Source organism: Salvelinus sp. IW2-2015, linkage group LG16, assembly GCF_002910315.2.
Source record: "Salvelinus sp. IW2-2015 linkage group LG16, ASM291031v2, whole genome shotgun sequence".
In the NCBI taxonomy this organism is placed as follows: domain Eukaryota; kingdom Metazoa; phylum Chordata; class Actinopteri; order Salmoniformes; family Salmonidae; genus Salvelinus; species Salvelinus sp. IW2-2015.
In genome coordinates, this window is record NC_036856.1 from 26074344 (window position 1) to 26090915 (window position 16572).

A 16572-nucleotide genomic window follows, 5' to 3' on the forward strand; every position below is an offset into this window, starting at 1 on the left:
CTCTACTGGGCAAACCAGTCTTCCATCTTCGACCCATCTATCGAAGCRCAGCTCAGTGTAAATATATATCTTGCATTTTCCTTTTCCGAATGGGCGGTTATTAGAATGCATAAGATTCTGTATTTACGTTAGCATATCTTTTCAAGGTCAGATAGAGACCCAATCTCCTTTGTCCCTCATTCTTCCCGCTCTTTCATTCAAACCCAACCCCCTTTCTTTGTGTAACTAGCCGTCATATCTGTTTCGTCTGCAAGGTACTTTTTCTTTTATGACATGATTAGTAATCGATGTATGATCCATCCTGTGTMTATGTAATTCTGTGTGATTATTTAGGTATTTAGTAAATAAATAATTAAGCCAATTTTTTATTGCTGATTCAACTTGTTAGCCAGGGTTCATGAAGATAACCAAGAATTTTACGACGTTCAGATGAGACTGAATAAGGTGACGATTAATAATTGACTGCTATTGATATAAAAGATCTTCAGATCTTTTAAGAGTTAGTTTATTCGGAAGACAGCAGCTCTATAAACACTCTTCCGTGGTGCCCCAGGTTATTAACGAGTTRATTGTTGCATGGTTAAATTAAATCACGTAATCAATCAAACATTAGGTAATCGATTTGATAAAATAGCCTGTCACATAATTTAATCAGTCAGAGACACGACAGCAATGATTACCTATCCGCAATCCGGAAAACACATTTTCTATTATCTGTTTATTGCACAGTAATCAAGACTTGATGACTGACAGACAATGTCCTCTTTCCTGCAGGCTACCCTCCTGGAGCACCCCCTACCTCTCTGATCCCTACCTTAGACAGGTGAGTCTCTGTTCCATTCTGTCCTGTGTGTGTGTGTGTGTGTGTGTGTGTCTGTCTGTCTACAGAATGTTGGCGTTCTGACTGTCTGTACATGATGCACTACAGGGGCAGTAGGAGTAGAAGCAGGAGAGGGAGTAAAGACAGGGACAGAGAGAGAGAAGAGCGAGACCACTGCTACTCCCCAACAAGGCAAGACATAGTGAAAAAGATAGGGTAGAAAGATACAAATCAGGAGATTGATGTATGTAGAGAGATTATTGACAGTACAGTTTAAGTGATAGACAGCTACAGAGGTAGGATCTTAATTTGATCCCTCTTTTATTGCTGAGAATTTCTATGCACCACAGGAAATGCAGATGAGCTTTGTGTTTTACATAAATTAACTGAAAACCCACACTAACACATGGTTATATTAACAGTATTGAACTTTTCATGTAGCCTATTTTTGGCCAGCTAATAGCCTTATCACAGCTCAAGCAACATAATAGACGGGTTGGCGGGGTTGACTTAGACTGTGAACAACGTGTAAACTATATTTAGTCTCCAAATGTTTATTGAAAACAATAAATATATTTGCACAATGAGCACTTGTTGTCTCTCATACATCGTTACATTTGTTGGTTAGCTAGCTAGAGAATTTTTGCCATATTAGCATAGACATGACATCAATCAAAACACCTCAGAACAAGACATGGTAGCAATAGCGAGATTCAACGAGCTGAAACGACCCACCTACGATTCCCAACATGGCAGCTTTTTGTCATGGTTGCTAGCTATCTGACCGTTCAGATCATAACAATGAAYGCCTTTCGGCCACATTGATGCACACACATCATTTTCGTGACGTTGTCAGCCAACCCATATATGGACTAAAGGTTCAAATCCTGTTGCTGCAGGATTATTCTGCTGTGACAATATACACTGAGTGTACAACACATTAATAACACCTTCCTAATATTGAGTTGCACCCCCTCCCTTTTTTATCCTCAGAACAGCCTCAATTTGTCAGGACATGGACTCTAAAAGGTATCAAAAGCATTCTACATGGATTGCTGGCCCAATGCTTCCCACAGTTGTGTCAAGTTGACTGGATGTGTTTTGGGTGGTGGACCATTCTTGATACACATGGGAAACTGTTGTCGTGTTGTTGACTATCATTATATGTGAAGACTGTATCTTATCAAATCAATTCTCTATGTGTCATTTAATTACGCGATTAAACTAATCATTTAACTTTAATTAACCAGGATTCGGGGCACCGCAGGAATATGTTGTTTATAGTTTCAATTCCCGAATATAACTCTTCATATATTTTCATATCTTATCGAGTACAGTCTTGTATTAATGTATTATTATTACCTCATCAGTCATATTCTTGATACGTCACAAACCCTTGGATATCTGCACAAACCCTAGCCTAAATCATGAATCAGCGATATACAAATTGGTTCAATTATTTATTTACTAACTAACTAAACAAATCACCGAAATACATAAACAAACAATATAGTTATTGGTTACTAACACAATACATTGATAAGTCYCTAGTGGGCTAAACCAGTATGACGGCTTGGTAGACAATGGAAAGGGGTGTGACGGATAAAGAGCGGGAAAGACAAAATGGATTCCCTACACACAGTTGATAATTATATTAATTGAAATGCTATCCTTTGCACATGAACGGMCGCTTATTGGAAAATAATTGCCAAATTTATGCCCGTATGTCRTTGTTGTCTTCTCTGTTTGAATCGCCGGTCTGTCTGCTGGAGAGTCAGTTCATCAGAGAGTCTCTGGTTAACTTCCCCAGAAGTCACAATGTCTTTCGTGGTTGTAGCTTTCCAGGCAGCTCTGGATAGTGTCTGTTGTAATGGATACATCAGACGTACAGATGGTTGTTGCATAGAATAGATGTGTCCGCGGTTGTCGGTATTCTCGTACTAGATTTACGTAATTTCCAGCTGCAGACTGGTAATTCTACATCTAGGATTTGCTCTTATTCTGTAGTGATCGATAGACTCAGAGTTGAACCATTTCCAGCCGTGTAGCCAACACTACACACTGTCTGATCTCCTGGGCCTATGGAGTGGTAGCCATTTCAACGTGGGGCCTCCGTCCCGGCGTTGTTTGACTTCAGTTTGTAAATTTCTTAACAATTCCAACATGTAGCGACAGCTCCATATTTCTGGTCTAATGTAAATTTCTTCAGGAATGGGTTTTATACACTTCTGAAAAAAGGGCGGTCCATGATGCCGACGTAATGTCTCACATGGGCGTGGCTACTGATTTGGTTAAAGCTTCATATGGAAACCCATACTCTCATTTAGAAGGCTAACATCACATTTMATCTTTTCACAAATAGTTTCATATGTACTCATATACGTTTCACAACATTTAGATAGATGTAAACCCCATAATTGAGAAGTGGACACAACCAAAGACACATTAATGTCTGTTTCCTCTCCTTTATGAAATCACCAAATGAAACAAACTCGACATGACTGTCCCTTAAGTGTCCACGGACCACTCCCACATTCTCAAAAATATTGTTTACTTATTCAAACTTTTGATGTCCAAGGGTCTCTCTGTGTTCCACAGTTTACATTCCAACTCGAACACTACAGAGCATAGAGGCAGCGTATTTTATGACCGACCATTAAACAGACGACTTCTCGCTCTCCCCCTCTACAAGAGAGAGCACGCTGTAGAGCGGACCCACTGTAACCTGATGCTTCAGATCGTCAAAGAAGAGTTATGACACTGTTGAGCGTGAAAAACCCACCAGCGTTGCAGTTCTTGACACATTCAGACCGGCGAGCTTGGCACCTACCAGCATACGCCGTTCAAAGGAACTTAAAAAAAAAGTTAAAATCCTTAAGGGATCATAGCTTTCACCTTGACTCACCTGGTCAGTCTATGTCATGTTGTTCTTTAATGTTTTGTACACTCAGTGTAGGTCAAATTATGATCCTAAATCAGTAGCATTGATTGACTGACAGGGATAAACGTTGAGGTAAGTATTGTCTGGAGCCCTGTGATGTGTCCAGCCTGTCCACAGACAGAGGGAACATTTTAATACTTATTTGGCTCCTTTTTTTTGATTTGCTGACGCCAGGCACCGTTCATTGTGCTCCATCCCTGACCTTGTAGTTGGATGAGTGGCCAAATAAGGCAGTTAAACCAGGAGAGTAGTCTCCTGTTTGTGACTGGAGTCTCCTGTTTATCAGTTACTATCCAACGCATCCCTCCGTCCCTCCCTTGTTCCCACTCCCTCCTTAACAAAACATTGCCGAAGTCACAACCTCTCTGCATATTCCCACCACAGCTCAGCTTGGATTTAAACCACTTAGATCACCACAGGGCCGCGTTCTGCTGCAGGCTCAGGCTCTCTGGAGGTTCCTACATGGGCTAATTGCATCGTTGCCTTTTATTCTGTTGCTTTATTTATTTTGGATGGTGGATCTATCTACCCACTGTGGATTTAGTGATTTCTCTTTCTTCTTTCTTCTATTTTTTCTTAGTCTGTCTCTCCTGCTTCCTGGCTGTCTATTTTTCAGTCTTTCTCTTCTTCTAAATAAAAATGTTCCCCTTTCCCCTAATTTGCTGTATCTATCTGTGTCTGAATTCAATCACCACTCACCAGTTTCCAGTCTAAAGCATGGTTCCTCTCACATCTCTGTCCTCTGCCAAATCGTCTCATCCTTCAAGGGCTTTCCGTTTGTCTGAACTCTGCCAGCCATCTCTACTCGCATTTATGAATAATTTCCTCTTTTACCATTACTTCAAACGTCTCTATTTCGTACTGATACACACACACACACACACACACACACACACACACACACACACACACACACACACACACACACACACACACACACACACACACACACACACACACACACACACACACACACACACACACACACACACACACACACACATATATATATATACAGTATACTCACTCCTGACTTTAATATTGTGTGGAATATTAGGAACAGCAGGTAGTTCTGGCATGGTCCTGAGCTTTGCTCCTTCAGCCAGTGACTTTGAGGCCCAGGGAGAGGATCAGACCACACTTCACTCCTCTCAGGGGATGGGATTCCCTCAAAACTCCTCAGCATTCTTCAGTACTTCCACACCAATATGCAAGGCACCATCCAGTTTGATGGGTCCACTTCAGACCCCTTAAAAATCTGTGGCGGAGTTAAGCATGGATGTGTGCTGGCACCCATCTTGTTTCAGGATATTCTTTTCCCTCATCCTCTGGCACGCCTTTGGAACATGTACTGAGGGAGTTTACTTACATACAAGAATGGACAGGAAACTATTAAATCTTGCTCGCTTAAAAGCTAAAACAACAAACAAAGCTAAAACAAAAGGGACATTCTTTTTGCAGACGACGATCGGATGGACATCGGACAAATTCCGAAGGACATTCCCTATGCAGAATTGTCTTCTGGAGGGAGACCAACGGGCTGCTCACAGCTGCGCTATATAGATGTCTGCAAGCAAGACCTCAAGTCCTTTGTCATCAACATTGATATCTGGGAAGATGCCGCCCAGGACCGTCTCCACTGGCAGCAGGCACTTCGCAACGGGCTGCTGACAAGCAAAACAACCCTGGCTCAACACCGAGAAGCAAAGGCAAAAGAACATCAGGTCACCACCACAACATCTACAACATCCGGGCCGGCCTACAAATGTGACAACTGTGGCCGAGTCTGCCTCGCACAGAATGGACTTCACAGCCACAGCAGATGCTGCGCTAAGACCTAACCCCTCAAGGCACAATAAATCTATGGTCTCCCGAGACTGTAATGCTGACGATGTTGATCCCACATACTGAGCCCTACTTCTCTCTCTTCTCTGAGGGCCAATGGCCATGGAACCCCAATTGGTCCTATCTGACCCATTCCTCCTCCTTCGGACTCATCAGCCACAGAGGAATGTACCTCCTCACTCCGTGTTTCTGTACTGCACTCTGTTTTGTACTCCTCTATGACAGTCTGCCTCTAAAGGCACTACAGTTCCTGCATACTGTAGATTGAGTTTTAATTAATTAATGTTTTATGGTGATTATATGCTGGGGCCAGAGGCAGAGTGGTGCGTGGCAGTCCTACGCACTGATTAACCATTAAAAACTGTCCACAGTAATGATCCCCAGCTGTAAGGGCCACAGCCAACTCATCCTGCATATATCCATTCACAAATAGACCCATCCATCAGCCTTCTACCACTGGTCCTCATTTACAAGTCGTTCCACAGAGAGAAGCTGGCCAGGCCTGAAAGAGGGAACAGACGGGAGGTTGGGCACCATCTCTGCCAGAGTATTTATAGATACGTGTGTTTGGACACACACCTGGTGGGAAGCAGTCCTCTTGGACAGGCCTCGAACACCCACTTCACCTTCAGCCTGTACTGAAGTTTTTAGTTTGAACTAAGCGGGAATGGCGCCAGGCCGTGGCGGTGCGGATGGGCAGAGGACCCTGCCAATATCAGTAATACACTCCCGCCTCCTCATCCCTGGTTGGCAGGCATGTGCTGCGCCTTGACAACGAGCCAGTCACATCAAACAGGAGGGAAATGGAACTCTGAATTTGGAAAAGCTCTTTGATCATTTAAGTTACCAGACCCTTACCTTCTTTTCTTTTTTTTACACCTTAAGTTTATTCGCCTTTCTTGTATCGCACATTAAAATGAATGACTTCCTGCGTTGTGTGTTCTGACTGCCAAAGGCTGACTGGCTACTCTCAGTCCAATTGTTAGACTCTATTTGTTCTTAATTTATCTATGAAGTGAATGTTTGCCTCAAGTTTTCCATATGTGTTGTAGAATGTGTGAGCGAGCCACTATTCGGCCACGTATGGTGTCAACCAGAGGTTTGAGGGGTGAACTGAACATAAGGTCTACGTGGCCTATTAGACCATTGGACAACAAAATCCTAGACCAACTCCAGCCATCAAGGACCACCACAATCCTGTTTTTAATTTCCCATGGAACGTTCAACTGTATACTGTAGCAATTATTCTGCTGTTATGTCCGTCCAGGTTTAAAATAGATACAGTACTGAATTATCAAAAGATGAGGATGAAAAGTCTAATCAGAGGCACATGAGAATATAAATGTGTTCCTCCTAGAGTGGACTGGGTGTTGTGTACTCTGGTTTGTGTGGTTGTTTGTGTGTAGATGTGTGTGTGATTATGATATGTGACCTTCTCCCTACCAGTGGATGCTCTGAAGGCTATGATGGTCGCTTAGCTCCACCGTACCCCACCTTCCCTTCAGGTAGCCTCTCCTAGAGTACAGAGAGTGGAAATTATAGAGGATTTCACATTCACATCTAGCAGTGTGAATCATGGTTTAGGAAGGCCACCAAAAATTCTGAGATTTCCATACCAAACTACAACATTTTCCATCAAGATAGAACTGCCAAAGGGGGAGGAGTTTTAATCTACTGCAGAGATAGCCTGCAAAGTTCTGTCATACTTTCCAGGTCTATGCCCAAACAGTTCGAGCTTCTAATTAAAAAAATTAATCTCTCCAGAAATAAGTCTCTCACTGTTGCCGCCTGTTATAGACCCCCCTCAGCTCCCAGCTGTGCCCTGGACACCATATGTGAATTGATTGCCCCCCATCTATCTTCAGAGTTTGTTCTGTTAGGTGACCTAACTGGGATATGCTTAACACCCCAGCAGTCCTACAAACTAAGATAGATGCCCTCAATCTCACACAAATTATCAAGGAAACCACCAGGTACAACCCTAAATCCGTAAACATGGGCACCCTCATAGGTATTATCCTGACCAACTTGCCCTCCAAATACACCTCTGCTGTTTTCAATCAGGATCTCAGCGATCACTGCCTCATTGCCTGCATCCGCTATGGATCCGCGATCAAACGGCCACCCCTCATCACTGTCAAATGCTCCATAATACACTTCTGCGAGCAGGCCTTTCTAAACGACCTGGCCCGGGTATGCTGGAAGGATATTGACCTCATCTCGTCGGTAGAGGATGCCTGGTCGTTCTTTAAAAGTAATTTCCTCACCATCTTAAATAAGCATGCCCCTTTAAAAAAAAAAWTTGAACTAAGAACAGATATAGCCCTTGGTTCACTCCAGACCTGACTGCCCTCAACCAGCACAAAACAATCATGTGGCGGACTGCACTAGCATCGAATAGTCCCCGCGAGATGCAACTTTTCAGGGAAGTCAGGAACCAATACACGCAGTCAGTCAGGAAAACAAAGGCTAGCTTTTTCAAACAGAAATTTGCATCCTGTAGCTCTAACTCCAAAAAGTTTTGGGACACTGTAAAGTCCATGGAGAATAAGAGCACCTCCTCCCAGCTGCCCACTGCACTGCGGCTAGGAAACACTGTCACCACAGATAAATCCACGATAATCGAGAATTTCAATGAGCATTTCTCTACGTTTGGCCATGTTTTCCTCCTGGCTACCCCAGCCAACAGCACCGCACCCCCCGCAGCTACTTGCACAAGCCTCCCCAGCTTCTCCTTCACCCAAATCCAGATAGCAGATGTTCTGAAAGAGCTGCAAAACCTGGACCTGTACAAATCAGCTGGGCTAGACAATCTCCCTCTCTTTCTAAAATGATCCGCCGCCATTGTTGCAACCTCTACCAGTCTGTTCAATCTCTCTTTCGTATCGTCCAAGATCCCTAAAGATTGGAAAGCTGCCGCGGTCATCCCCCTCTTCAAAGGGGGTTACACTCTAGACCCAAACTGTTACAGACCTATATCCATCCTGCCCTGCCTTTCTTAAGTCTTCGAAAGCCAAGTTAATAAACAGATCACTGACCATTTCGAATCCCACCGTACCTTCTCCGCTGTGCAATCCGGTTTCCGAGCTGGTCACGGGTGCACCTCAGCAACGCTCAAGGTATTAAACGATATCATAACCACCATCGATAAAAGACAGTACTGTGCAGCCGTCTTCATCGACCTGGCCAAGGCTTTCGACTCTGTCAATCACCGCATTCTTATCGGCAGACTCAGCAGCCTTGGTTTCTCAAATGACTGCCTCGCCTGGTTCACCAACTACTTCTCAGATAGAGTTCAGTGTGTCAAATCGGAGGGCCTGTTGTCCGGACCTCTGGCAGTCTCTATGGGGGTACCACAGGGTTCAATTCTCGGGCCAACTCTTTTCTCTGTAAATATCAACGATGTCGCTCTTGCTGCGGGTGATTCCCTGATCCACCTCTACGCAGACGACACCATTCTGTATACATCTGCCTCTTCTTTGGACACTGTGTTAACAAACCTCCAAACGAGCTTCAATGCCATACAACACTCCTTCCGTGGCCTCAAACTGCTCTTAAACGCTAGTAAAACTAAATGCATGCTTTTCAACCGATTGCTGCCCACACCCGCCCGCCCGACCAGCATCACTACTCTGAACGGTTCTGACTTAGAATATATGGACAACTACAAATACCTAGGTGTCTGGCTAGACTCTAAACTCTCCTTTCAGACTCATATTAAGCATCTCCAATCCAAAATTAAATCTAGAATCGGCTTCCTATTTCACAGCAAAGCCTCCTTCACTCACGCCGCCAAACATACCCTCGTAAAACTGACTCCAACACTCCAACACTCTACCTCCAACACTCTACTCAGCAAACTGGATGCAGTCGATCACAGTGCCATCCGTTTTGTCACCAAAGCCTCTTATACCACCCACCACTGCGACCTGTATGCTCTCGTCGGCTGCCCCTCGCTTCATATTTGTCGCCAAGTCTTTGCTAGGTAATGCTCCGCCTTATCCCAGCTCACTGGTCACGATAACAACACCCACCCATAACATGCGCTCCAGCAGGTATATCTCACTGGTCATCCCCAAAGCCAACACCTCTTTGGCCGCCTTTCCTTCCAGTTCTCTGCTGCCAATGACTGGAACGAGTTGCAAAAATCACTGAAGTTGGAGACTTATATCTCCCTTACTAACTTTAAACATCAGCTTTCTGAGCAGCTAACCGAACACTGCAGCTGTACCCTGCCCATCTGTAAATAGCCCATCCAATCTACCTACCTCATCCCCATATTGTTTTTATTAACTTTTTGCTCTTTTGCACACCAGTATTTCTACTTGCACATCATCACCTGCAAATCTATCACTCCAGTGTTTCTTTGCTAAATTGTAATTACTTCGCTACTATGGCCTATTTATTGCCTTACCTCCTCACGCCATTTGCACACATTGTATATAGACTTTTTTTATTTTGTGTTATTGACTGTACGTTTGTTTATTCCATGTGTAACTCTGTGTTGTTGTTTGTGTCGCACTGCTTTGCTTTATCTTGGCCAGGTCGCAGTTGTAAATGAGAACTTGTTCTCAACTGACTTGCCTGGTTAAATAAAGGTGAAATCAATTTTTTTTTAATAAAATAGAGCTGGGAAAGAGAAGGAACTATTACAAATGATATTTCAACAAATGATATTTCAACAAATGATATTGACCTTTAACTCAACAGTTCTGTGCAGAAAATAGCATGAGCAAAGATGCCTATTTGTAATACAGACATTTTCACAACCTCAACAACACTAATGGCAAAGATGTAAAGGTCAATGTGTTGCCAGTGATGCCTCTGGAGCTATGTGTTATAATGAGACATTAGGAGGTTACTTCAGTGGAATAACCCGCACTCAGTCATTCACACTATTTCCTGCTTTCCTGCTTTCTCTGACATTTTTCCCAACTTTCATGGGACTTGGGAAATGAGGATATTTCTTTCATAAGAAAATTGGCCAAAACATCTTGAGCTGTGTGTTAGGTGTAAGGGAAKGGTCTGAGATGTTTTGCCATATTGAAAAAATACTCAGAAGTCTGCTAAATAATTTGAACACAACTTTGATTTGTTCCCTTTCCCTGCTACAGTGGGCTCAGCTACCTGTTCTAAATATGCTGTTTGAGTTAGATTGGGGTGTTTGTGCCTCTGCTGTGTGTCCTAAATATGCTGTTTGAAAGATTTTGATGAAAATTTGTTTTGATGAAGCACTACACTCTGAAGTTTCATTGTTCATTTATTGAGCTTTCATTGTTAAGTTTCCTCTCAGAAAGTTAAAATGGCTCATAAAGCTGTCCTCACTGCATAATGACTTCTAGATAAGTCATTGTCATTTTTTTCACATTTTTATTGGAGGCTGAACACTCATGTGCAGGTGAATAATAGAATCAGCTGACTGGCTCGCCTTTTGCCCCTCAGGTGTGTATCCTCCTCCTCCTCCCCCGGGTGCCGCAGCAGCCTCCYGAGCCGGAGTATTGGACAGTCCCAAGGCCTGGGAATACTATGCACGGCGGGATAGCGAGTGAGAGCGCCACAAGGAAAGAGCCAAAACCAGAGAACACGGACATTAGAAAGAAAGGGAGAGGGAGCACAGCCCTTCTTTCCAGGCTGTCAACAGGTGAGTGATAATCTGAGAAGGAGGTTTTACCTCAGTATTGGCACTAGGACTCTTTATGGAAACACCATGATATTAATGCAATTTAAGTGCTTGTTATCATGAAATACAGTGGGGCAAAAAAGTATTTAGTCAGCCACCAATTGTGCAAGTTCTCCCACTTAAAAAGATGAGAGAGGCCTGTAATTTTCATCATAGGTACACTTCAACTATGACAGACAAAATGAGAAAAAAAATCCAGAAAATCATATTGTAGGATTTTTAATGAATTTATTTGCAAATTATGGTGGAAAATAAGTATTTGGTCAATAACAAAAGTTTATCTCAATACTTTGTTATTAACCCTTTGTTGGCAATGATAGAGGTCAAACGTTTTCTGTAAGTCTTCACAAGGTTTTCACACACTGTTGCTGGTATTTTGGCCCATTCCTCCATGCAGATCTCCTCTAGAGCAGTGATGTTTTGGGGCTGTTGCTGGCAACACGGACTTTCAACTCCCTCCAAAGATTTTCTATGTCGTTGAGATCTGGAGACTGGCTAGGCCACTCCAGGACCTTGAAATGCTTCTTACGAAGCCACTCCTTCGTTGGTCTTTTTAAGTGGGAGAACTTGCACAATTGGTGGCTGACTAAATACTTTTTTGCCCCACTGTATATGTTAATCAATTATCTACACTTTACTCTTTTGCCCTCTCTGTCTCAAGTTTTCTCCTTAGTAAACACTTAATTCTTCACTCTCTCTCTGTCCTCCCTATGGGCCCCTCTCTCTCATCCTCTCACCACACACTCCATTGACTCCACTGTGGGACAGTGCAGAGTTCAGACAGGTCTGAGCTGATCCAGTCCTGCCAGCTGTAATACTGTAGGCTGCTGGGTGCTGAAATACTGTATGTGCTGGTCCATTTTACCAGTCTGGCCTGGCATTCCCTCACACATGTGCAGCAGGCAGAGAGAAAGCGACAGCAGAGGAGGGAGCGAGAGAAGGGAAATCAGAGGAGAAGGAAAGAGGAGAGAATAGACAGGAGAGGAACACTGTCTGCAGTCCTCTAGACTAGAGGGGTGTCAGGTGCTAGTGTTGGGGAAGTGGAGGGGAGGTGCAGGGGTGTTGTACTGGCTCTGGCACTGCGGTAGGAGTTGGGTAGTGGGTGGAACCCCTGGTTGTCTGCTCTAGAGCTGCTGCCGCCACAGGGGGCAGAATAGAGCTGGGAAAGAGAAGGAACTATAACAAAACACACAGGCTGTCTGGTGTTGAGGGGCCAGCAAGAGGAATGGGTAGAGATGGAGAGATAACAACACATTCAGTCAGTGAAGGAGCTGYAGAGAGCAATATAGAGAAAGTTATATTCTTTCAACCAAATGTCCCAGTGTTTTCCAGTAGATCTGTGCAGGGTCTCTGCTGCTCTCTTATAGATGAGCCCCGTCTGTCTTCTCTGTACTAGAGCTCTCTGCTGATGACCAGCACCCATGTGATCCAAACACTTGTGCCATGCACAAACACACACCGTACAGTACACGCACAGTAGGGCTCACACACAACGTACACACACAGTAGGGCTCACACACACCGTACAGTACACACACAGTAGGGCTCACACACACCGTACACACACAGAAGGGCTCACACACACAGAAGGGCTGGGATGATACCAGTATCGCATTATTTCTTCCATGGCAAAAATGAAAACACAAAGCAGATATCATGGCACAGATGCAGACACAGGAGGCAGATGGTTGGAGTATTACAATGTTTATTAATCCAAAGGAGTAGGCAAGAGAATGGTCGTGGACAGGCAAAAAGGTCAAAACCAGATCAGAGTCCAATGGGTACCGAAGGGCAGGCAGAATCAAGGTCAGGGCAGGCAGGATGATCAGGCAGGCGGAAAAGTAGTCCAGAGCCAGGCAGGGGTCAGAACCGAGAGGACTATAAAATGAGAATAGAAAAGGAGTACGGGAAAAACATGCTGGTTGACTTGACTAAACATACAAGACGAACTGGCACAGAGAGACAGGAAACACAGASATAAATACACTGGGGAAAATAAGCGACACCTGGAGGGGTTGGAGACAATCACAGGAACAGGTGAAACAGATCAAGGTGTGACAGCAGACTAAACTCTTTTTTTCTTTAATGCTGTATGTAAACTATTGTGTGCTATAGCTTTAAAAATAAAAACATTTGCCTCTGGAGGACAAAATAATGATGTTTGTTTCCAACATTAGGGCTATTTTCCTAAAGAAGTTAAATCGGCGGCATATTTTGTTTCCTTGCCATGATACTAACACGTATCGYGATACTGGTATCGTCCCGGCCCTAACGCACACACACACGCCATACATTTCCACAGCACGGTTGACCAGTAGATGTGTCATTAATTCATATCAACTCGGACAAATGCCAAGTATGACACACATACGGCCTCTTGCCTCTTACTCACACTCATCATGCCCACAATATCATGCAGCTTATCAACCTACACATTCACACTCTCCCTCCTACACATGCTATGACTATGTTTTTCTTCATCTAGTGTCTCTCTGTCTCAACTCTTTGCTGCAGTGGGTCGTGCTGAGGATCATATTGGGGACAGCTGTGTTCCAGGTTATATGAGGGAAGTGGGACATATGGGCAGCTGGGAAGCTGTGATGTAACCACAGGAGGAGAGGAGGAAGTCAGGGAGGGAGGGACAGCCATGTGTGTGACAGGCCCACTGGGACAGACAGACAGATCTGGCACTGTGGTTCTGTTCTGGTCCCCATGGAGAGCTCCAGTTTACCTGTCTCTCTCCTAGGATGTTAAGACCTCCAGGGTGTTGGGGTGTGTGCGCACTAGGGTTKAATATTTTCCCAGTATTTTACAAATGTTCCAGCCTGAGATTATATCACTTTTCTCCCAGGTAATTCGGTGTGTCATTCAAAAGCATATACAGTACATATGTCTGGATTTGATTAGGGCTTTGATCAACATGAACATTCAGACCTGATGCTACCTGAGCCATATATTAAATACATTTTAGGAGACCTGCATTAACAACATTTAATGAGCCCAAGCCCCAAATAGCCCAAATGATTGTGCCGTTATCCAATACATATATGATATCGGCTACTGCACATTATGCACGTCATAAAAACTTAAAACCCCATAGATGTAGCTAGATATATGATATCTTGGTTAAATAAATTAAACTAGCTCCAGTAAGCTTTGTTTTTTTAGTGTGAACTGTATTACTGTACTGTGTTGTTTTATATTGACTGGAATAATGTCATGATAGAGCAGAGGAGAACATGCGTTTCTAGTGCAGCACATGATTCGATTTTAATTTGGAAATATAATAGGCCCTATTTGTATAATTAGTAGGCTGACGTATATATACCTTTCATAATATTTCCCTTAATGGTATTAGCCTACCTCCTCTCTCTCTATTGTTGCTTCATTCATTCCTCGCTTTCAACAGTTAAATGAAATACATTTTGTTGTCATTCTGATGACATCCTTGAATAATATTAGACAAAAATTAGATGCAGAAGGCTTTCACTTCTCTTCACGAAGATTGAATGGTTATGGGTCTGAATAAATAACTGCTTTAGCCTACTGTCGTTGCTCTTCTTTCAAACTACCGGTGAGTTCTATTGGCGGCTGTATTTAACATTCAGCAAAAAAGAGCTTGCGTCCCTCTTCGAATAGTCTATTGGTATAAGAAATACCAATACCAATATTCTAGTCCAGCTTTTCCTGCATGGGACTCCAAGAGCTAAGGAGCGCTTTTTAAGGAGAGGCCAGCGAAGCACAGGTACGTGTGTATTGCGCAAGAGACAGAAGCTATAAGTTAGAAACTTATTATGCATAACCCATCATTAATTAGCTAAATATAAGGCTAATACTGCATTGAATGTATTACCTGAAAGAGATAGGCTAGGACATCTATATACAGTATAAGGCTATATATTTGAGTTGATGGAACGAGAGAAAGACTGCGAGAGAGTGTTTGTGCATGCACGATAAAGCAACGATATTCGAGTGATAGGCTGTTTTAAAACTCTGCAGCTGCAATAAAAAAACAGAATCTTTMAAATAAAAAAACAAGGTGACCCCCGAAAGCCAGATTGAGATGTGTAAATTAGATGCGCATTCGGTCTTTATATTAGCAAATGTAGGCCTACCTGTCACAAAAGAAAAGTTACCATGATGAGATGATCGTTCTACATGCATTGTGAACTACACTCCATACTGAGATGGGCTGTCTGCCCCCAGCTTAAAGAAGCCAGCTTTAGACATTGCATATAATTGAACAGTTCCATTTCACGCCATGCTGTTCATATAAATAATTTATTATAATTTACCGGTTTCTCTCAGTTATTTATCCCGGGAAAAGGGAGTGGTTTTAGGCGGTAAATCTCGGTAACCTGGTTCCCGCCATTCAACCATAATGTGCACGCCCTTCATTCTGATCACATGGCATGATTCATATTGGGTACATGAAAGTCTACCGACGGTGTCTATTTTCAGTATGAACATTTTAGTAGTGAATTACATTTTCTGTGTGTATGTTGCTAGCAGAGTAGAGGCTCATCCCTTCTGGCGTATGTAGAGGTGTCAGTGGCATGTGTTCTGGTTACATACTGCTCTTTAAAGGGCTCTGCTTAGCACCACTGATACCCTCTGAGTTACATCCTGACTGGGACAGCCCTCTCTGGGCACCAGCCTCTGGTGTTTGGGAGTTAGCGCCTAGGCTTACACTCTGGCTAATGCAACACAGAACTGTCCCACTCCACCCTCCCAAAGACASCCTCACACATTCAGACTCACTGACACATCCCTCCTTCAATCTCTCCCTCTCTGTCTCTTCTGGCCGGTGCAGGCAGCCCGGGCAGCTGGCTGGCCATTTGGTGAACACTTGTCCTCTGAATGTGATCTCATCTCATCCCTGTAGCTCAGTATGGAGGGGCTTGTCATCTCTCCAGCTGGCAGCGCGTCACATACACACACACACACACACCACACACACCCACACACACACACACACACACACACACACACACACACACACACACACACACACACACACACACACACACACACACACACACACACACACACACACACACACACACACACACACACACACACAGGGATTGTATTAGTGTTCTGGGTGTTATTAATGGTAACCAATATGTAAGTGACACAAACGTTCTCTTTCTGTGTTAATAGTGTTAATAGAGACTGAATTTGGAAACACATTCTTGATCCCCAGCTTAGAGGAACACATAGCTCATTCTCTTGCATACACTTACATGTTTTCCTGTATGAAACCTGCACTAGGAAACGAACACG

The 16572-nt window shown here is 43.6% G+C and overlaps 1 pseudogene; it reads left to right on the forward strand.

Moving 5' to 3' along the window:
• LOC139028979 (pre-mRNA 3'-end-processing factor FIP1-like) overlaps positions 1–11251 on the forward strand; it is a 32147-nt pseudogene extending 20896 nt beyond the window's left edge.
• The last annotated feature ends 5321 nt before the right edge of the window (positions 11252–16572 follow it).